The sequence below is a fragment of the Pongo pygmaeus genome, chromosome 15 (genome assembly GCF_028885625.2).
Source record: "Pongo pygmaeus isolate AG05252 chromosome 15, NHGRI_mPonPyg2-v2.0_pri, whole genome shotgun sequence".
Lineage (NCBI taxonomy): Eukaryota > Metazoa > Chordata > Mammalia > Primates > Hominidae > Pongo > Pongo pygmaeus.
This window is the reverse complement of record NC_072388.2, coordinates 68,063,239-68,086,241: the sequence shown is the minus strand read 5'-3', so window position 1 is coordinate 68,086,241 and position 23,003 is coordinate 68,063,239. Positions and strand designations below refer to the sequence as shown.

Here is a 23,003-nt window from a genome sequence, read left to right as displayed (position 1 = left end):
GTAGATAGTTCTTTGTCTAGTTAAGGATGGGGTGCCATAACAAACATGCCAATTCAGTGAAAATACCTACTTTCAAGACTCCTGCTTGACTCCCCTAAATCAACAGCCAATGTTAGAAGCCAAGTGTTAAAGTTTTTCAGATAATTTTGCTATAAGCCTGTGGGGAAATTTCATTACCATCTCATAGCAAGGCCTATAGTAGCATATGGGGGAAAAGTCTAAAAGACTTTGAAATGGACCAAAAGATTATTGAGAAATGGAAAATTGCATTGTTTTAAGTATCCCTTTCCAATTTATCAGATTCTGTGGGGTTTATACCTTTCATTGTCTTTGAGGTATTTAACAATTCTGAAGAGATAGACTCTAACTTGTAGAAAACTAAGAGTAACATAAATAAATATTATCGTCTTTAGATATACAAATAAATTCTGTTCTGAGAAGTTTCTGTTGACTTCCCTTTCTCACTGTTCTATTCAGAACGTTGATTTCAGGTCGGGTGTAGAGGCTCATGCCTATAATCCCAACACTTTGGGAGGCCAAAGCAGGAGGATTGCTTGAGCCCAGCCTGAGCAACGTAGCAAGATCCCATCACAGCAGAAAAAACTTTAATTAACGGGGCATGGTGATGTGCACCTGTAGTCCCAGCTACTAGGGAGGCTGAGGTGAGAGGATTGCTTGAGCCTAGGAGTTTGAGGTTACAGTGATGTATAATGGCACCACTGCACTGCAGCCAGGGCAACAGAGCAAGACCCTGTCAGAGAGGTGGGGGGTGCAGGAGAGACAGAGAGAGAGAGAGAGAGAGAGAGAAAAGAGAGAAGGAGAGAGAGAGGCTGGGTGTGGTGGCACACACCTGTAATCCTAGCACTTTGGGAGGCTGAGGGGTGGATCACCTGAGGTCAGGAGTTCAAGACCAACCTGGCCAACATGGTGAAACCCCCATCTCTACTAAAAATGCAAAAATTAGCCAGACCTAGTGGCTCACGCCTGTAATCCCAGACACTTGGGAGGCTGAGGCAGGATAATTGCTTGAACTTGGGAGGTGGAGGATGCAGTGAGCCGAGGCTGCACGACTGCACTCCAGCCTGGGCAACAAAGCAAGACTGCCTCAAAAAAAAAAAAAAAAAAAAGAAGGCCGGGCATAGTGGGTCACGCCTGTAATCCCAGCACTTTGGGAGGCCGAGGCGGGCAGATCACGAGGTCAGGAAATCGAGACCATCCTGGCTAACACGGTGAAACCCTGTCTCTACTAAAAATACAAAAAATTAGCCGGGCGTTGTGGCAGGTGCCTGTATTCCCAGCTACTCGGGAGGCTGAGGCAAGAGAATGGCGTGAACCAAGGAGGCGAAGCTTACAGTGAGCCGAGATCGCACCACTGCACTACAACCTGGGCGACAGAGCGAGACTCCGACTCAAAAAAAAAAAAGAAAAGACTATTTGGTAAGTCACTCACTGGACTCTTAACTGAAAAGTAAGTGGGTGGATGACTGGTTTCTTAGAAGTTTTAATCCCATTAATTTATTAGAAATTTGTGTAGGCATTTTACTAGAAATCCTAATTTCTTCCTAGAAGGAAGCTTTCAATTACATCATGCAAAAAGATTGCATCCTAGTCCAGGTTTGGAATTTTTTTCTTTTGTAGGATGATGACTCTCAAATCTCCAGTCCAAAGCTGTATCTCTAAATACTTACTATACCAGTGCTATTCAGAGTACTAGGATAAAGTGAGATAAGGACCTCACTCCAGAATGTAACTCAGCATTCTGCTTCCTTCATTGAGAAAAAGAAAATCTTCCTACAAAAATGCTAAGGGAACTAAACCTGGTGTTTAGTGACACAGTTGCTTTACATTCTGCGACAAGCTTTTATCTTGTTGAGGACTGGTAACAAATTGCATAAAATGTGGAATAAATGCACAATGAAATATTACTCAGCCTCAAAAAGGAATGCAACTCTGACTCATGCTACAACATGGATAAACCTTGAAGATATTATGCTAAGTGAAATAAGCTAGGAACAAAAGGACAAATATTGTATGATTCTACTAATATGGAGTACCTAGAATAGACAAATTCCTAGAGACTAAAAGTAGAATAGTGATTACCAGGGCCTGGAGGGTGGAGTTCGTGTTTAAAGGGTACAGAGTTTCAGTTTAGGATGATGAAAAAATCTGGAGACAGTGGTGATGGTTGCACAACAAATGTGAATGTACTTAATGCCACTGAACTATATGCTTAAAAATAGTTAAAAGGGGCTGGGCATGGTGGTTCCTGCCTGTAATCCCAGCACTTTTGGAGGCTGAGGAGGGATGATCACTTGAGCCCAGGAGTTTAACACCAGCCTGGGCAAGATAGGGACATCCCATCTCTACAAAAAATTTAAAAAATTAGCCAGGAGTGATGGCATCTGCCTGTGGTCCCAGCTACTCAGGAGGCTGAGGTGGGAGTATTGATTGAACCCAGGAGGCTACAGTGAACTATGATCGTGCCACTGCACTGCAGCCTGGGTGACAGAGGGAGACCTTGTCTCAAAAAAAGTTAAAATGGACAATTTTACTTCATGTGTATTTTACTACAATTTTTTTAATTGCAGACTGGCCAGTAAAGAGGCCACATTTTGAATTGTGCTATATTAGAGTCCAGGCTCTCTAAATATATCAACTCTGTTGGGGTTGGTATATTTACAACCCCTACAAACTAGCTCTTCCCTACTCCACATACATTTTACCCCCTCTCCACTTTTCATTTTGTTACTAAAGCTAGAGACCTGTGAAATGTCCTGACTCTTGCTTCTCCCTCATGTCGTTGTATGTAATCTGAACAATGATTGCCTAACTGTGCTGGTTATAAAGAAATTGTTCTGGGCTGGGCACAGTGGCTCATGCCTGTAATCCCAGCACTTTGGGAGGCCAAGGCAGGTGGATCACCAGAGGTTGTGAGTTCGAGACCAGCCTGGCTAACATGGTGAAACACGGTCTCTACTCTAAATACAAAAATTAGCTGGGCTCCTCCTTCAAGTGTTTGGTCCCAGTAATCTCAATCTTGACCTTTTATTTCCCCTGTCTACTTCTTACAGTCACTACTTCTTTGTTCCATTTTTCCTTTTTAATTCTCCAGTACCTGTGATATCTCTAATAATTCTTTATATTAATTTTCTCAGTTAAGATTGGCCAGGGGGAAGGGGTGGCTCACACCTGGAATCCCAGTACTTTGGGAGGCCAAGGCGGGTGGATTGCTTGAGCCCAGGAGTTCGAGGCTAGCCTAGGTAACACAGCAAAACCCTGCCTCTACCAAAAAAACAAAAAATTAGCCAGGTGTGGTGTTGTGCACCTGTGGTCACAGCTACTTGAGAAGCTGAGGTGGGAGGATCACTTGAGCCTGGGAGGCAGAGGTTGCAGTGAACCGTAATCATGCCACTGCACTCTAACCTGGGCAACGGTGCAAGACCCCATCTTAAAAAAAAAGAAAAAAAGATAACTGCTATGATATGGCAGTTCCTTCCAGCATTCCACTTCCGGGTATATATTCAGAGTCAGAAGCAGGGTCTCAAAGAAGAGATGTTTGTTTTTGTCATGCCTGTGTTCATAGCAGCATTATTCAAAATAGCTGAAATGTGGAAACAACCCGAGTGTACACTGACAGATGAACAGATAAGCAAAGTGTGGTATATACCTACAGTGGAATATTATTCAGCCTTAAAACGGAAGAAATCCTGACACATGGATGAACATTGAGGACATTATGCTAAGTGAAATAAGCCAGCTACCAAAAGACAAATACTATATGATTCTACTTATATAAGTTAGGACAGTCAAAAATCATAGAGACAGAAAGTAGGATGGTGGTTGCCAGGGACTTGGGGGAGGGGAAATGAGGAGTTATAGGGTTTTTTTTTCTTTTCTTTTGAGAAGGAGTCTTGCTCTGTCCCCCAGGCTGGAGTGCAGTGGTACGATCTCGGCTCACTACAACCTCTGCCTCCCAGGTTCAAGTGATTCTCCTGCCTCAGCGTCCCAAGTAGCTGGGACTGATTATAGGTGCCTGCCACCACGCCCGGGTAATTTTTGTATTTTTAGTAGAGATGGAGTTTCACCATATTGGCCAGGCTGGTCTCGAACTCCTGACCTTGTGATCCGCCCACCTCAGTCTCCCAAAGTGCTAGGATTACAGGTGTGAGACACCACTCCCGGCCGAAGTTACTGTTTAATGGGTACAGAGTTGCAGTTTTACAAAATGAAAAGTTCTGGAGATGGATGGTGGTGATGGTTGCACAGCACTATGAATATATTTCATACTACTTGAACTGAACACTTGAAAATGGTTAAGATGATAAATTTTATTATGTGAATTTTACCACAGTGAAAATTAATACATTTTATATTGAAAAAAAATAACTCCTATGGCTTCCATTTCTTCATTGAATCCTGACTAATACAGCAAATGGTTTTCCAGGAGTTGTTCCAGGGAACAGACTTTCAGATATAGGATTTATTATAGGAGTTTATTTGGTCATATCCTTAAACTCAAATGCAATGTTGAGCCACTTGTCAATGGGAAATGGAATGTAGTGGCATCACAAATAATCAACTTATCATCTGTAATCAACTGTGTCAAAGTGCCTACTAAAGCAAGTAATTAGGAGCCACATTTGACTTTGACAGTGATATCTACAACAACTCTAGGTTATTCATGGCTTTATTTGAATGCACCGAGGAACTTATTATAAATTAAAAGTACAGGTTATTAAGCATTCAGTTCAGGCCAGGCTCAGTGTCTCGCTCCTGTAATCCCAACACTTTAGGAGGCCAAGGTAGAAGGATTGCTTGCACCTACGAGTTTGAGATCAGCCTGGGCAACATAGTGAAATACAAAATTAACTGCACATGGTGGCCGGTTTGTACCAGACTCTTTGGTAGTCTCCATTACTTAGGAGGCTGAGGTGGGAGGATCGCTTGAGCCCAGGAGATCAAGACTGCTGTGAGCCATGACTGCACCACTGCACTCCTGCCTGGTCGACAGACAGAGTGAGACCCTGTCGCAAAGAAGCAAAACAAACGAACAAACAAACAAAATTCAGTTCAAGTCACAGAGTACAAAAATTCTACAGCAGCCCTAAAAGAATTCCTTATTTCCTGTACCTCCAGACTTATCTTTCTAAAAATCAAACATAAAATTTAATTGTGCAATTTTCAGAGTTACAATATAATTTGATCTCACATCCTTGCCAGATATCTCTAGTGAAAGATAGGGCACTGACTGGGAAGGGCATAACACTGAAACTGGGAATGGGAGTATTGGGTTGACTCAAAGAAAGTCGAAGTTCTACGATGTCCAATCTCTCTAAACTTCTACAAGGCCAGTAGAAGCAGTCCTTCTTCCCTTAAAGGCACTAGAATAACGTTATTTCTGTCAGGCATGGTGGCTCACACCTGTAATCCCAACATTATGAGAGGCCAAGGTGGGAGGACACCTTGAGGCCAGGAGTTCGAGACCAGCAGTTCAAGACCAGCCTGGGCAATATAGCGAGACCCCATCTCTAAAGAAAAAAGAAAAAAAAATTTAATCATTTGAAGGATGTCTACTTTCCTCTAGTTTCTTTTTCTTTCTTTCTTTCTTTTGAGAAGGAGTCTCACTCTGTCACCCACGCTGGAGTGCAGTGGCGTGATCTCGGCTCACTGCAACCTCTGCCTTCCAGGTTCAAGCGATTCTCCTGCCTCAGCCTCCTGAGTAGCTGGGATTACAGGTGTGTACCACCAAGCCCAGCTAATTTTTGTATTTTTAGTAGAGACGGGGTTTCGCCATGTTGGCCAGCCTTGTCTCAATCTACTGACCTCAGGTGATTCACCCACCTCGGCCTCCCAAAATGCTGGGATTACAGGTGTGAGCCATGGCGCCCGGCCTACTTTCCTCTACTTTAACTCCAACCACCCATTGTTAACTGTAGATCAGGATTTCTCAACATGTTGGACTGGATAATTCTTTGTGGGAGATGTCCCATGTGTTGTAGGATATTTAGCAACATTCCTGACCTCTACCCACTAGATCCAGCAGCACCTTCCCCTCCAAGTTGTGACAACCAAAATTGTCTCCAGACATTGCCAAATGTACTGTGGGAAACAAATCATCCCCAGTTGAGAACCACAGCTCCACATTTATAGCTAGGGTTAGATCCCGGCATGTTCCACAGTGTGGCTGGGAAGAAATAACTTATTCTTTCAATATTTTGCTAATTTTTATCTGCAGAAATGTGAAGAACATGTGAAAGGGAGGATTCTTCCTTTCCAAGAAGGAAACAGACCAAGAAGACAGAATGTAACACTGGATTTGGTTGAATTGTTAGCATGGGTGCTTTTACCACAAATTCTGGTTTTAATGTGTAGCTTGTGCAGCTGGAAACCTCTCTAATAGTTACTTGGTTGGTTGCCTGAAACTTTATTTCAGCAGTAGGCTACTTTCAATAGTGTTGAGATGCCAGAACTTAGTGGCATAATTTAGAAGAAGCAATCCCAAAGTTTAAGGAGATAGAAATGTTGGAGTGAATCTATAATATATGAATGGCCACCCTCTCACTATATCACCTAAGAGATCCCAGAGGACATGCTCTTCACTAAAGCACTGAGAAATACATTAGCGGATGGGCACCAATGTCCTTGTAAACGCTATGGTCGCTGTTTTCTGTAGGTAGATATGATAAAGGAAGACGTTATAGTTGAGATGGGTTCCCTGATTTTGATGGCAGTGATGGGATCCTGGGGTAACAGAGGAAAAAGACAATGTGGGTCAAGAGACAATGTATAGACTCCCTTTCAGAGTATAATATGAAAAGAAGGGGATAAAGAGTGGCTTTACAGTGTAGAAACCTGACAAACACTACTTATCAAGGCGATAAGTCATGCTGGCAGTATGTGTAGTTGATATGATTTCATGAGCATGGCATTTCACCTCTATGGCTTTCCTCCCAAAAACACATAACCTCAGTCTAACAATCAAATAAATATCAATCAAAACTCAATTGAGGTCAGATATGGCTCACACCTGTAATCCCAGCACTTTGGGAAGCAAAGGTGGGTGGATCACTTGAAGCCAGGAGTTCAAGTCCAGCCTGAGCAACAGAGTGAGACCTCCTCTCTATAAAAAAATTTTAAAAACAATTAGCTGGGCATGGTGGTGTGTGCCTGTAGTCCCAGCTACTTGGGAAGCTCAGGCAGCAGGATCACTTGAGCTTGGGAAGAGGAGGAGGAGGTTACAGTGAGCCAAGATCGTGCCACTGCCCTCCAACCTGGGCGACAGAGCGAGACCCTGCCTCAAAAAAAAAAAAAAAAAAAATCCAGTTGAGTGACATGCTACCAAATACTTGACCAGCACTCTTCAAAACCATCAAAGTTATCAAAAGCAAGGAAAGTCTGGGAACCGGTTACAGCCAGGAAGAACCTAAGGAGACATGATGACTAAATGTAATGTGACATCCTTGATTAGATCCTGGAACAGGAAAAGGACATTATGTAAGAGATAAAGTAATCTGAGTAAAGTATGAACTTTAGGTAATAATAATGTATCAATAGTGGTTCATTAATTGTGACAAATGTACCATACTAAGATAAGATATTAATAATAGAGGAAGCCGGGTACAGTGGCTCATGCCTGTAATCCCAGCACTTTGGGAGCCTGAGGTGGGCAGATCACCTGGGGTCAGGACCAGCCTGGCCAACATGGTGAAACCCCATCCTTCCAAAAATCAAAAATTAGCTGGGAATGGTGGCGGGTGCCTGTAATCCCAGCTACTTGGGAGACTGAGGCGGGAGAATTGCTTGAACCCAGAAGGCAGAGGTTGCAGTGAGCCGAGATCACACCATTGCACTCCAGCCTGGGCAACAGAGTGGACTCCATCTCAAAAAAAAAAAAAATAGAGGAAATTGGGTGTGGGGGTATATGGAAGCTTTCTATACTCTCATTGCAAGTCTTCTGTAAACCTAAAACTATTTTCAAATAAAAATTTCATATAAAAAATTAAAAATACAATGTGGGCATCATAATGAGCAAAAGGAATGAAGTGGCATTCAGAAAGTTCTAATATATGAGACTCTTTGGCAGTGTTGATTGATCCTGGTGTCCGTAGTTAAATGGACAGCTTGAGAAAATGTTACTGGAGTTCACTTATGGTATGTCCTACTAAGCCCCTGCTGGACCAAATACAAACTGGACAAAACACACCAGAAAATAACTCTCTGAATGCACCGGAGAATGAGCCAAAGTAGATAGATTCTGACAGGGAGTTAACATCTAAAAGAAAGCAATAGCATGGGGTGAATTTTCCATCTTTTACCATCTTTAGCTTGAGGGCAGGCTTCAGTCAATGCTACCTGTGGTGCTAAAACACTGCTTTTAAAAAAATCTACAGTATTTCTGGCCAGAAAAAACAGAGGCAAGAATTGGGGAAAACTAGCTGCTGGACAGTGAGAAGGAATTCAAGAAAGGAGAGACCCAGAGAAGGAGAGCCATATTATTTGCATTTTAATACTGTTCAACTTTCTGGAGAACCCCTGAGACACACATATTTATGGTACACCTCAAGTAACCCAACCAAAGATAAAAGAACTGAACTGAGATTTACTGTGTAGCCCAGAGTCAGAGTTTGCAATTTGAGTCCATCTAAATTAATGGCATGCTAAAAAACAAACAAACAAAAACACCTAACAGGCCAGGTGTGGTGGATTACACCTGTAATCCCAGCACTTTGGGAGGCCAAAGCGGGTAGATCACCTGAGGTCAGGAGTTTGAGACCAGCCCGGCCAACATGGTGAAACCCCATCTCTACTAAAAAAAGACAAAATTAGCCAGGTGTGGTGGCACATGCCTGTAATCCCAGCTACTTGGGAAGCTGAGACAGGAGAATTGCTTGAACCTGAGAGGCAGAGGTTGCAGTCAGCCAAGATTGCGCCACTGCAGTCCAGGCTGGGCAACAGAGTGAGACTGTCTCAAAAAAAAAAAAAAAGAAAAAGAAGAAAAAGTTATTCAACTTTCTGGAGATCTGGAGAACCCCTGAGCCATACATGCTTTGGGTACACTGCAAGTAACCCAACCAAAGATAAAATAAGTGAGCTGAGATTCACTCTGCAGCCCAGAGTCAGAGTTTGCAATATGAGTCCAACCAAATTAATAGCATGCTAAAACAAACATATAACAACAAATCAACACTTTTTTTATTTTTTATTTTTTTTAGAGACAGGGTCTCCCTATGTTGCCCAAGCTAGAATACAGTGGTTATTCACAAGTGTGATAATAGTGCACTACACTACACTCCTGGGCTGAAGCAATCATCCTGTCTCAGCCTCCCAAGTAGCTTGAACTACAGGCGTGTGCCACTGCAACTGGTTTCAACTCTTTAAGGAATGTAATAGTATCTAGTGTTCACAACTTAACATTTGCAATGTTCAGAAAACAATTCAATTATTTGACAAATGGCTGGGTGTGGTGACTTACACCTGTAATCCTACTGCTTTGGGAGGCTGAGGCAGGAGGATGGCTTGAGCCCAGGAGTTTGAGACCAGCCTGGGTAACATAGGGTGACCTCGTCTCTAAAAATAATTTTAAAAAATTAACCAAGCATGGCGGCACACACCTGTAATCCCAGCTACTCAGGAGGCTGAGGTGGGATGATCACTTGAGCCCAGTGGTTTGAGGCTGCAGTGAGCCATGATTGCACGACTGCACTCTAGCCTGGGTGACAGAGGGAGACCCTGTCTCAGAAATAAACAAAATTATTTGACATATGAAGAAACAAAACTATGTAGCACATCTTCTCAAGAGAAAAGATAATCAACAGAGACTGACACTGATATGACATAAATGCTGCAATTGTCAAGATTTAAAAGCAGATCTTGCAACTACATTCAATGATGTAAAGGAAAAAATGATCTTTCCACATGCCTCATTACCCAGAAGCATCTAGCCGGGTGGAATGATGGATTAGCCTACTGATGGCTTGGTTTCAGCACCAGCACCTGTTGAGAGATAGCATCCTGAAAGACTGAAGTTCTGTCTTACAAAATTCCATATATATTCCCGTATATCATGCTGTTTCTCCCACAGCCAGAATGCATGGGTCCAGGAATAAATGGTTGGACATGTAAGTGACTTCTCATTCTTACACCTAATAACCAACTTGTGGGATTTTTACTTCCCACCTCTGCAACTTTGAGTTCTGCAGGTTTGATGAACTTTGTTTCCACAGAGAAATGCTTCTATCATGAAACACACCACTAGCTCCATTGAATGAGAAGTTGAGATACCACCTGGCCATTTTGGGCTCTGAGGAGCCACTAAACCAATAGCCAAGAAGATATTGCTCAGCTGGCTGAAGTGATTGATCCTAATTACCGAAAGGGAATTGAGTCTCTGTTACACAATGAGGACATGCACCCAAGAGTGTCTCTTGAATCTAAGAGATTCTCTGGGAAGCCTCTGAGCACTTCCATGTTTAACAGGAAAGATTAATGGAAAATTAAGGCAACCAGAAAAAGGCAGAATGCTGAAGAAAATTTAGATCCTTCAGGAATGAAGGTTTGGTTCCCCAACCAGGTAAAGAACCTAGACCAGAAAAAGAGGTTCTTGTGGAAGATAAAGAAAATAATAAGTGCAGAACAAACATGGTGGCTCACGCCTATAATCCTAGCACTCTGGGAGGCCAAGGCGGACGAATCACTTGAGCTCAGGAGTTGGAGACCAGCCTAGGCAATATGGTGAAACCCTGTCTCTACAAAATATATATATATCACACACACACACACACAGATTAGCTGGGCATGGGCTACTCAGGAGGCTGAAGCAGGAGAACCGCTTGGGTCCTAGAGGTGAAGGTTGCCAAGGAAATGCCAAGGTCGCACCATTGCACTCCAGTCTGAGTGACAGGAATGAAACCATCTCAAAAAAGAAAAAAAAAAAATAATGAATAGTGGTAAACAACAGTTATAAATGTCAACTATGACATCATGAACGCTTAAAGAAATGAGCACGCTAACATCTATGCATATGTTCTTCCAACTTTTTATGTGTGTACAAAAAAGGTAATCTCTCTTCTGATTTCCCTTATAGTTTTATAGTAGTGATTGCTGGTGATGATTGACTTGACAATTTGTCTTTAGGTTTCAATATATTCAGGTAGGACCTTGACTGAATTTGAGAAGTATTAGCATTGCCTATATATGGATACTGCAACTGTGACTCAATGGCAAGCATTCTCCTGCCTCAGGACATTTGCACTCAATGTTTCCTCTGCTTGGAAAACTCTTCCCTAGATATCCATGAGTGCTTCGCCCTCACCTCCCTTAAATCTTTATTCAAATGTCACTTTTCTCAGTGACATATTCCATAACCACCCTATTTAAATTCCATAGTACTTATCACCATCTAACATATTATAGGCCAGGCACAGTGGTGCACTTTGGGAGGCTGAGGCATGCAGATTGCTTGAGCCCAGGAGTTCCAGACTAGGCTGGCCAACATGGTGAAACCTCAACTCCACTAAAAATACAAAAAGTAGGTGGGTGTGGTGGTGCAGGCCTGTAGTCCCAGCTACTGGGGAGACTGAGGAAAAACATATTATATGCCAGGCGCGGTGGCTCATGCCTGAAATCCCAGCACTTTGGGAGGCCAAACCGGGTGGATCAATTGAGGTCAGGAGTTTGAGACCAGCCTGGCCAACATGGGGAAACCCTGTCTCTACTAAAAATACAAAATTAGCCTGGCATGGTGGGACACACCTGTAATCTCAGCTACTCAGTAAGCTGAAGCAGGAGAACCACTTGAACCCAGGAAGTAGAGGTTGCAGTGAGCTGAGATTACACCACTGCACTCCAGCCTGGGCAACAGAGAAAGACCCTGTCTCAAAAAAAAATTATATACTTTTACTTGTTTACCTTAGTTGCTTTCTGTATCCCACTGCCTTTAGAATATAAGCTTCTTAAGGGCAGGGAATATTATCCATCTTTGTTCAAGGCCATATCATCAGGGCATAAAACAGTGTGCTCAAGAGATATTTATTGACTATGGGACACTATGCTATGCAGGAATTTAAAACAATGAAGTAGATATAGATGGTTTGGCTCTGTGTCTGCACCCAAATTTCATCTCGGATTATAATCCCCAGAATCCCCACGTGTTGAGGGAGGGAACTTGTGGGAGGTGATTGGATCATGGGGGTGGTTTCCTTCATGCTGTTCTCATGATAGTGAGTTCTCACGAGATCTGATGGTTTTATAAGTGTTTGACAGTTCCTCTTTCACACACTCTGTCTCACCTGCCTCCATTTAAGACGTGCCTGCTTCCCCTTCTGCCATGACTGTAAGTTTCCTGAGGCCTCCCCAGCCATGTGGAACTATGAGTCAATTAAATTCTTTATAAATTACCCAGTCTTGGGTGTCTCTTTATAGCAGTGTAAAAATGGACTAATACAATATATAAATGCTAAACTGTTAATCATGGTTTCCTCTCAGAGGGTAAGTGGGATTGGGAGAAGGGGTAAATATGAATTTTAACTTATTACCTAAGTTAAAAAATTTTTTTTCAATGTTGGGAGACACTTGATAAACTTAACAACTTAAGGAGAAAGGTTAGTAGCACTGGAGTGGATTAATGTATAGTAGAAAGTGGGGATAACTGATGGAAGGAGTTAAAGATAAAATGAGAAAATAACATGAGATGGTTCTTGGATAAGATGGTACTTGGATAAGGAGTTTTGCAGTGGAGATGACACAGGGCAGGCGAGCTCCATAGTGAATCTTAGCCTGCAAAGGTTCTTGGCTTTGCTCAGGAAAGAATTCAAGGGCATGCCAGAGATAGAGGAAAGTAGCTTTATTGCAGAGGCAGTGTTACAGCTCTGTGACTGCTCCTTCCAAGCAAGCCTACCCCCACAGGCAGAGGAGCAGCCCAGGACAGTTTTGCAGTCATATTTATACCCACTTTTTTTTGGCGGGGGGAGAGAGAGAGTCTCACTCTGTCACTCAGGCTGGAGTGCAGTGGTGCAAGCTCGGCTCACTGCAATCTCCATCTCCCAGATTCAAGTGATTCTCCCGCCTCAGCCTCCCGAGTAGCTGGGAGGCACCCGCCACCACGCCTGGCTAATTTTTGTATTTTTAGTAAAGACGAGGTTTTGCCATGTTGGCCAGGCTGGTCTTAAACTCCTGACGTCAGGTGATCTGCCACCTCAGCCTCCCAAAGTGCTGGGATTATGGCGCCCCGCCTATACCTACTTTTAATTGCATGCAGATTAAGGGGTGGTTTATGCAGAAATTTCTAAGGGAGGGGTAGTAATTTTTGTGTCATTGGGTCATTGTCATGGAAAGGAGTGGTAATGTCAGGGTGTTGCCATGGCAACAGTAAATTGACATGGCATACTGGTGGATGTGTCTGATTGAAAACTGCTTTCACCCTGGCCCCATTTCAGCTAGCCCTCAATCTGGTCCAGTGTCTAAGCCCTATCTCTGGAATTGAGTCCCGCCCCCTGCCTCAGAGAGACCTGGTTGGAGTCCTCAACTCATGGCTTCCATGATCCTTGTGAAGCAGATGGGGAGCTCAAGGCTAAGGGCTAGAGCTTCGGTAGTATGCTCAATTTCTGAGGGTTTAGAAAAGTTATTATGGTCCTATTAACAAAATTACTTTATGTAATCCTTGCTCAGTTCCATGAGGTGTCATTATCTCTACTTTACAATATTATTCTACTCTACAAATGTAAAAACAGAAGCACAGTGATTATACAATTTGTATAAGACTACTCAGCTGATGAATGATGGAGCCATTTTAGGAAGTTCTAACCCAGGCCTCTCTGACTTCAATTTACTGACCTCATGTAGGCTTCATGTTCCTCCATAATGAAGTACAAATAGTCCAGTGACCCCATTTTCTAACACAAGGGTCCCACAGCAGAGTGGGATGGGCATGTCCAGGGTATGCATGATGATCCATTAGGGCACTGGAAGGCAATGTTAGATTTCTATTTATATTTTTTAAATCTAAAAGAAGTTCAGCTTTGCTAGTATTTAATATGCAGATAGACACTGGCATCCTTATTTGGTCTGGATGCCAGCTGGTTATGAGTCATTTCAATATCTTGAGAGAGACATAGGAGTTCCACAGCACAGATGGAATGATAGTGGTGCTTCCCCATATTATATTTTTTGTGCCTAAGGGATGACATCAATATGCTAATTTTGTAGAAAAAAGACTTTTACGTAGCAGAATCTATAATACAGTAGTCTATGATGAAATGGTGATTGATGATGAAGATGTTTGACTTCACTCAGAGGTTTGCTTGGTCTTTCTTGTCAGAGTATTAAAAATAGAATCTATAAATAACTTGCACTTTTCTTTGACAAAAAGACAAGCATTCAAACTGTGTTGCCTTTTTTGATGATAATAAGGTGGCTGTCAGTAGTATGCTATTTACAGATACTAATAAGCGATATTTTAAAATTCCATTTCTTTAAGGTAGGGTTGATAATTTGACAAGTGGGGAAACAATTGCTTTTTGGGAAAGCTATTGCAAAAGAGTATTTCAAAAAATTATATTTGGAAGCGTTTCCATTTTGGTGTGACTTTTTTGCTAAAAATTATATAAGTATGTAACTTATAGAAATGCTCATATATAAAAATATAGTGTTTTCTGATTAATTGCAAAGACAGCTGACTATCATGGAGGATAAAAATTAGGTGAATTTCAGTAAAAACCTTCACAAATTGGTGAATGAAATTGAAAAACTAATTTCATTGTTGAGTAAGCCTAGACAATAATTCCTCAATTTAGAGTTCATATTTTTGTCAGGTTTATTTCCATCAAAACCAAGTAATAAACTAAACAGATCATAGAAACACGCCTTTGAAATTATTGTTATTATTACTGAGATTGAGTCTCACTCTGTTGTCCAGGCTGGAGTGCAGTTGTGCGATCTTGGCTCACTGCAACGTCTACCTCCCAGGTTCAAGCAATTCTCCAGCCTCAGCTTCATGAGTAGCTGGGATTACAGGCACGTGCCACCACACCCAGCTAATTTTTTGTATTTTTAGTAGAGACGGGGTTTCACCATGTTGCCCAGGCTGGTCTTGAACTCCTAACCTCAAGTGATCCACCTGCCTCGGCCTCCCAAAGTGCTGGGATTACAGGCATGAACCACTGCGCCCGGCCGCAAATTATAATATCGTAATGTGCTAAACCACGATTTCAGAAATAAAGCAGGGTCAATAAAGTTGCTCTTAAAAATAAATTAGTAAGAGCAGAAAAAAAAAAAAAGGTTTTCTTAGGCTGGGCAGGTGGCTCACGCCTGTAATCCCAGCACTTTGGGAAGCTGAGGCAGGCAGATAACCTGAGGTCAGGAGTTCAAGACCAGCCTGGGCAACATGGAGAAACCCGGTCTCTACTAAAAATACAAAAAGCAGCTGGGCATCGTGGCACACACCTGTAATCTCAGTTACTCAGGGGGCTGAGGCAGGAGAATTGCTTGAACCCATCAGACAGAGGTTACAGTGAGTCGAGATCACGCCACTGCACTCCAGCCTGGGCGACAGAGTGAGACTCTGTCTTAGAAAAAGAGGGTTTTCTTTGTACAGATAATAAACGTAATTTTTATATGCATCCATAAGTGTGTATATTTTAAGTATTTAAAGAAACAGGTAACAAATATATGCATCAACATAGAAATAAAAATTAGAATATAGATGATTTTACACACAATGTTGTAGCACTGTCTGCCAGTCTGTGGTGGTGGTTCTTCATGCAGGCAAGAAGGAAACATATATATATGTGTGTATGTGTGTATATAAATATGTTTCACACATACATCTATCTATATATTCACACACACACAAATAAATATATATACTATATAATTACATATATGTATATATAAAGTAATATACACAAATATATGTATAAAATATAGCCAGGCAGGGTGGCTGGCACCTGTAATACCAGCTATTCAGGAGGCTGAGATGGAAGAATCACTTGAGGCCAGGAGTTCTGCAGCAGCCTGAGCAACACAGCAAGAACCTGTCTCTTAAAAAATAAATAATAAAATAAACATAATGCAACAAACACACACACACCAACACACATGCAGATGCACTTACATTTATACTAGGGGCTCTCTTGCCACGCGCTGGCAGGGAAGGGGGCCAAAATGGCCATAGGAGTCTTTCTCTGTCAGTTCCATGTGACCCCATGCTGCTAGCAAACACGAGGCCACCGGCTTTTAACTAGAACCAGCCCAGGTGGCATCACCCTCCAGTGGGAAAGCTGTTCACTTCTCTTAGATCTGTCAATCAGTACAGGTGGTCTTCTCTGGAACACTTCAGGTGGGTCCATACAATGGTGTCCCAGTTCGGGTGAGTGGAGAAGAGGCTTTCTGTACAGAGGAAGGAAGGCTAGGTCTGAGGCCTCAGGATATACTGGGGGCAGAGTGAGTGTGGGTGGGGTAAAATGGTACCAGGCTGGAGGGACAGTCAGGCCAGGGTTAGACTGCACTGATAGCCACTAGAGGATTTTGGGGGCCAGGAAAATGAACCTCCGACACTGAAGGCTACACAGTCCTCAGTAAGCCTGTTCTGGCCAGTTCCAGCTGGATCTACAGGACCCTCCAGGGCTCCAGCAGGGCCAAAGAATACTTGGATTAGAGAAACCTGAGGAGATAAGTGCCTGAGGCCTCTTCCACAAGTTTGAGAAGTACGGAAAACAGGTATTTGGCTTGACAAACACCTATGGACTCCAAAGTAGGTGTCAGACAAAGAAATCTAATTAGAAGCAGACCACTGGGCCCTGCCACCCCAAGTCAATGGATGACGCCTATTCCCAAAGTAGGGCCTGGCTTGTAGGGCAGGACAGGGCCATCATACACAAAATGTTATATTTTAAAATACTGTGTTTATTTCGGCATCATCATCATTTTGTCCTTTAACTTTAAAACATTTTTGTCATTTTAAAAGGTACACAACATATTAGGACTGTATTACATGCTTCTAATGTATGAATAACTTAGGGTGCATGTTGAAAAATATTTAAAGGAAAGTTTGTGATTCAATAATGTAGAGATCATTGTTCGAATGCAGGGTTTCTCAACCTGGGCACTATGTACACTTTGAGCTGGAGAATCTTTTCTTGTGAGGAGTTTTCCAGTGCATTGTAAGATATTTAGCAGCATTTTAGGCCTAAACGCACTAGATGCCAGTAGCAGCACCCCCTCCTATACACAGTTTTGACAACCAAAAAGTGTCTCCAGACATTGACAAATGTTCCCTTAGGTTAGGAATGCCAGATTTAACAAAGTAAAAACAAAAAATCAGAACACATTTACAGAAAATTATTATTATTATTATTTTTGAGACTGAATCTTGCTCTGTCGCCCAGGCTGGAGTGCAGTGGTGTGATCTCAGCTCACTGCAACCTCCGCCTCCTAGGTTTTAAGCAATTCCCTCTGTCTCAGCCTCCCGAGTAGTCGGGATTATAGGTGCTCACTACCACACCAGGCTAATTTTTGTATTTTTAGTAGAGACGGGGTTTTGCGATTTTGGCCAGGCTGGTCTTGAACCCCTAACCTCAGGTGATCCATCCGCCTTGGCCTCCCGAAATGCTGGGATTACAGGCGTGAGCCACCGCACCCAGCCAAAAACTTCTTTATTCCAAATGTAACTGGTTGGTTTATGTCTTATATGACAACCTTGAAGGAGAGGTGAAGAGGGGCAACATCCTTCCCCAATTGAGAAGCGCCATTCTTTTTGCTTCTTCTTCTTCTTTTTTTTTTTTTTTTTTTTGAAATGGAGTCATGCTCTGTCGCCCAGGCTGGAGTGCAGTGGTGCAATCTTGGCTCACTGCAACCTCTGCCTCCCGGGTTCAAGTGATTCTCCTCCCTCAGTCTCCTGAGTAGCTGGGATTACAGGTGTGTGCCACCTCACCCAGCTAATTTTTGTATTTTTAGTAGAGATGGGGTTTCACCACATTGGCCACCAGGCTGGTCTTGAACTCCTGACCTCAAATGATCCACCCGCCTCAGCCTCCCAAAGTGCTGGGATTACAGGCATGAGCCACCGCACCCAGCCTCTTTTTTCTTTTTTTAAAGCGATGAAGTCTCACTACATTGCCCAGGTTGAAATGCAATGACTATTCACAGGTGTGATTATAATGCATTGCAGTCTTGAACTCCTGGGCCCACGCAGTCCTCCTGCCTCAGCCTCCCTAGTAACTGGAGCTACAGGCATGTACCACATCTGGCTCAAGAACTGCCATCTGAATGAATTATCATGCCTATAATATTCCCTATAACATTACTTCTCTCCCAGCCTCATCCTACCTTCCCTTCCCTCCCCTTCCAAATTCTTCCACTGTGTTCTCTGGAACTAATGATCCATAACCTGCAAAAGCCCCTGCCATTCTCAAGCATTTCCCCCAATTTCTTATCTTTATTAAAATCTGGCACTCTCTTAAAGACATTTTCTCTTTTGCTCACCTAAATGGTAGCTTTTTATGCGCTCAATTTTCACATACCTCAAGGATGAGAAGTGTAAGGAAATTTGGAATAAGCAAAAATGTAACTGGCATTTCCAGTGGAAAACTATACATTCTTTAGAGCACACCTTTCCAAGGTATCTGATTCTACCCTTTTATTGCTTGTGAGGTATTTTACAACTCTGTAAATGGTAAATAACTGACAGCAGAGTGCAAAATAATTCTTATCTATAGACATGCAAGTAAATTCTGTCCAGTGGCAGTTGAATTGACTTGCCTCTCCTACAGTGGGATGAAGCCAGTTTTACCTACATTTTCAAGTTCATTTCCATATGCCTGATCTATAAATGTGGATTATTTTAAAATGTACAATTACATTATTATTGACTATAGTCACCTTGTTGTGCTAGTAAATAGTAGGTTTTATCCATTCTTTCTAATGATTTTTTTTTGCACTCACTAATAACCACCCCCACCTCTCCTGCTCCCAGCCACCTACTACCCTTCCCAGCCTCTGGTAACCATCCTTCTACTTTCTATGTCCATGAGTTCAACTGTTTTGATTTTTAGATCCCACAAATAAGGGAGAACATGCGATGTTTGTCTTTCTGTGCCTGGCTTATTTCACTTAACATAATGATTCCAGTTCCATTCATGTTATTGCAAATGACAGGATCTCATTTTTTATGGCTGAATAGTACTCCATTGTATATATGTACCACATTTTCTTTACCCATTTATCTGTTGATGGGCACTTAGATTGCTTCCAAATCTTAGCTATTGTGAACAGTGCTGCTGCAAACATGGGAGTACAGATACCTCTTTCATATACTGATTTCCTTTATTTTGGGAAAGAAAGGAAATCAGTATATGAAAGATCCAGCAGTGGGATTGCTGGGTCACATGTTAGCTCTACCTTTAGTATTTTGAGGAACCTCCAAACTGTTTTCTTTTCTTTTTTTTTTTTTTTGAGACAGAGTCTCACTCTGTGGTCCAGGCTGGAGTGCAGTAGCACAATCTTGGCTCACTGCAACCTCTGCCTCCTGCATTGAAGCGATTCTTGTGCCTCAGCCTCCTGAGTAGCTGAGTTTACAGCTGTGCACCACCATGTCTGGCTAATTTTTGTATTTTTAGTAGAGATGGAGTTTTGCTATTTGGCCAGGCTGGTCTCAAACTCCTGGCCTCAAGAAATCCACCTGCCTTGGCCTCCCAAAGTATTGGGATTACAGGCATGAGCCACCACACCCGGCCCTCCAAACTGTTTTCCATAGTAGTTGTACTAATTTGCATTCTCACCAACAGTTTACTAAGGTTTCCTTTTCTCCACATCCTCACCAGCATTTGTTGTTGCCTGTCATTTGGATATAAGACATTTTAACTAGGGTAAGATGATATATCATTGTAGCTTTAATTTGTATTTCTCTGATGATCAGTGGTGCTGAGCACCTCTTCATATGCCTGTCTGCCATCTGTATGTCTTTTGAGAAGTGTCTATTCAAATATTCTGCCTATTTTTTGATCAAATTATAAGAATTTTTCCTACAGAGTTGTTTAAGCTTCCTATATATTCTGGCTATTAATCCCTTGTCAGATGGGTAGTTTGCAATTATTTTCTCCCATTCTGTAGGTTATCTCTTCACTTGATTGATTGTTCCCTTTGCTGTGCAGAAGCTTTTTAACTTGATGTGTTCCCATTTGTCCATTTTTGCTTTGGTTGCCTGTGCTTGTGGGATATTACTCAAGAAATTTTCGCCCAGAGCAATGGCCTGGAGATTTTCCTTAATGTTCTCTTGTAGTAGGTTTTATAATTTGAGGTCTTAGATCTAAGTCTTTCATCCATTTTTATTTGATTTTTGTATACAGTGAGACACAAGGGTCAAGTTTCATTCTTCTGCATATAGACATCCAGTTTTCCCAGCACTATTTACTGAATAGACTGTCTTTTCCCCAGTATATGTTCTTGGCACCTTTGTCAAAAATGAGTTCACTGTAGGTGTGTGGATTTGTTTCTGGGTTCTCTATTCTGTTCCGTTGGTCTATGTGTTTTTATCCCAGTTCCATGCTCTTTTGGTTACTATCACTCTGTAGTATAATTTGAAGTCAGGTAATGTGATTCTTCCAGTTTTATTCTTTTTGCTCAGGATAGCCTTGGCTATTCTGGGTCTTCTGTGGTCCCATACAAATTTTAGAATTATTATTTTTTATTTCTGTGAAAAATGTCATTGGTATTTTATTTTGATAGGGATTGCATTGAATCTGTACATCGCTTTGGGTAGTAACAGTATTGACTCCTCCAATCCATGAACATGGAATATTTTTCCATTTTTTGGTGTCCTCTGAAATTTCTTTCTTCAGTGTTTTATAGTTTTCATTGTAGAGATCTTTCACTTCTCTGGTTAATACCTAGGTAATTAATTTTATTAGTGGCTACTGTAAATTGAATTACTTTTTAAATTTCTTTTTCAGATTGTTCACTGTTGGCATATAGAAATGCTACAGATTTTTATATGTTGATTTTGCATCCTGCAACTTTACTGAACGTATCAGTTCTAACAGTTTTTTTTCATGGCATCTGCAGGTTTTTCCAAATATAAGTTCATATCATCTGCAAACAAGGATAATTTGACTTCTTCCATTCCAATTTAGATGCCCTTGATTTCTTTCTCTTGTCTGATTGTTCTAGCTAGGGCTTCCAGTGCTATGTTGAACAACAGTGGTGAAAGTAGGCCTCCTTATTGTGTTCCAGATCTTAGAAGAAAGCCTTTCAGTTTTTCCCCATCCAGTATGACACTAGCTGTGGGTCTGTCATACATGGTCTTTATTATGTTGAGGTATGTACCTTCTATACCCAGTTTTTTGAGGGTTTTTAGCATGAAAAGATGTTGAATTTTATCAAATGCTTTTAAGCATCAATTGAAATGATCATATGGCTTTTATCCTTCATTCTCTTGATATGATATATCACACTGATTGATTTGCATATGTTGAACCATCCTTGCATCCCAGGGATAAATCCCACTTGGTCATGATGAATGATCTTTCTAATGTATTGTTTAATTCAGTTTGCTAGTATTTTGTTGAGAATTTTTGCATCAATATTCATCAGTGATATTGCCCTGTAGTTTTCCTTTTTTAATGTGTCTTTGTCTGGTTGGTATCAGGGCAATACTGGCCCCATAGAATGAATTTGGAAGTATTCCCTCCTCCTCTATTTTTTGGAATAGTTTAAGTAGGATTGGTATTAGTTCTTCTTGAAATGTTTGGTAGAATTCAGCAGTGAAGTCATTGGGTCCTGGGCTTTTCTTTATTGGGAGACTTTTTATTATGACTTTAATCTAATTACTTGTTATTGGTCTGTTCAGGTTTTGGATTTCTTCATGGTTCAGACTTGGTAGGTTGTGTGTGTTTAGGAATCTGTCAATTTCTTCTAGATTTTCCAATTTATTGGCATATAGTTGCCCATAGTAGCCATTAATGATCCTTTGAATTTCTGCAATATCATTTGTAATGTCTCCTTTTTCATTTCTGAATTTATTTGTATCTTGTCCTCTTTTTTTCTTAGTGTGGGTAAAGGTTTGTCAATTTTGTTCAACTTTTCAAAAAACCATTTTTTTGTTTCATTATCTTTTGAATTGTTTTCTTCCATTCAATTTCATTTATTTCTGCTCTGATTTTATTATTTTTTTCTTCTACTAATTTTGGGTTTGGTTTGCTCTTGCCTTTCCAGTTCTTTAAGATGCATCATTAGATTGTTTAAGTTTATTATCTTCTTTGATGTAGGAACTTATAGCTAGTAACTTCCCTCTTAGTACTGTTTTTACTGTATCCCATAGGTTTTGGTATGTTGTGTTTCTACTATCATTGGTTTGAAGAATTTTTTTATTGTTTTTTTTCTTTTTTTTTGAGACAGGGTCTCACTCCATTACCCAGGCTGGAGTGCAGTGGCTTCATTTTGGCTCACTGCACCCTCTGCCTCCCAGGTTCAAGCAATTCTCCTGCCTCAGCCTCCTGAGTAGCTGGGATTACAGGTGCCTGCCACCATGCCCAGCTAATTTTTGTATTTTTAGTAGAGATTGGTTTTCACTATGTTGGCCAGGCTGATCTTGAACTTCTGACCTCAAGTGATCTGCTTGCCCTGGCCTCTCAAAATGCTGGGATTACAGGTGTGAACCACTGTGCCTGGCCCAGTTTCAGACTTTTTAAAATTTCCTTCTTAATTTCTTTATTGACCCGCAGTAATTTGGGAGCATGTTGTTTAATTTCTATGCATTGTGTAGTTTCCAAAATTCCTCTTGTTACTAATTTCTAGTTTTATTCCAATGTGGTCAGGGAAGATGTTTGATCTTACTTCAGTTTTTCTGAATGTTTTAAGACTTGTTTTGTGATCTACCATATGGTCTATCCTTAAGAATAACACATGTGCTAAGGAAAAGAATGTGTATTCTGAAGATATTGGATGAAATGTTCTGTAAATGGCTATTAGATTTGGTTTATAGTGCAGATTAAGTCCAATATTTCTCTGTTGAT

At 41.4% G+C, this 23,003-nt stretch overlaps 1 protein-coding gene across 4 annotated transcripts in view; it reads right to left on the bottom strand.

Annotated features, from left to right (window-relative positions):
• The window catches only part of EXD2 (exonuclease 3'-5' domain containing 2), a 91,047-nt gene that overhangs the window by 59,125 nt on the left and 8,919 nt on the right, over positions 1–23,003 (bottom strand). The window contains exon 1 of one of the 4 annotated variants that reach the window (XM_063651731.1): positions 9,612–9,685. The exons of the other annotated variants lie outside the window; for them this stretch is intronic. The gene's annotated coding sequence lies outside the window, so the exon portion shown is untranslated. Of the gene's footprint in view, positions 1–9,611; positions 9,686–23,003 lie in introns of those variants that run through there. 4 annotated transcript variants of the gene reach the window in all.